We start from the raw sequence: 732 nt of genomic DNA on the forward strand, positions 1-732 counted from the left end.
TCTTTAAATGAGATATTTAAAGGACCATTCTTTTGATACAAGAACACCTTAAAAAGGACCATGATTTAGATTATTTTCAAATAAAAATTGGGGGTTTTAACTGTAAAAAATGAAGCGTAGCATTTAGAACCGTAAATATATCTGATTGGTTGAAAATAACACTTTTTATTCTCGATCACCAATCAAAAATCGAGAAAAAGTACTTTTAATCTCCCACCCTTTTCTGAAATTATGCCATATTGATTCGTTCAACGTGTGTCAATTTATGGTTTGGAATTTGGACTGTGTAATATCATATATTATAAGCTAATTGTTTTTTTTTAACACATATATATAGACGCCCTTTTAAGGGCTAAAACGTGTCAGAAATGAGGACTCTAAGGAGCACATCTGGCAAGAGTCTTCGAGATAGAATAAGAAACGCCAGGATCAGGGAAATATGCGAGATGGAAGATATCGTTAGGTGGGGAAGGCAACGAAGGAGACAATGGTATGCGTGTGTGGGGAGAATGGAACCATCCAGACTCCCCACATTACACTGCACGGCCAGCTCCAAGGTAGACCATCAAAGAGATGGATTGATAGCTGGTAATCCACATCGCAAGAGGCTAATCCCTCTTAAAAACAGGCCACAAGGCCAAGAAGAAGATTATATACGACTTTTTAAAGGCGAAATATTATTATTCGATCGAAATCCAAAAATGACATAGAAAATTTTGTAATTTTAGTATA

This window comes from Brachycentrus maculatus, unplaced genomic scaffold, assembly GCF_059751285.1.
Source record: "Brachycentrus maculatus isolate JH-2025_06_01 unplaced genomic scaffold, ASM5975128v1 h1tg000059l, whole genome shotgun sequence".
Taxonomy (NCBI): domain Eukaryota; kingdom Metazoa; phylum Arthropoda; class Insecta; order Trichoptera; family Brachycentridae; genus Brachycentrus; species Brachycentrus maculatus.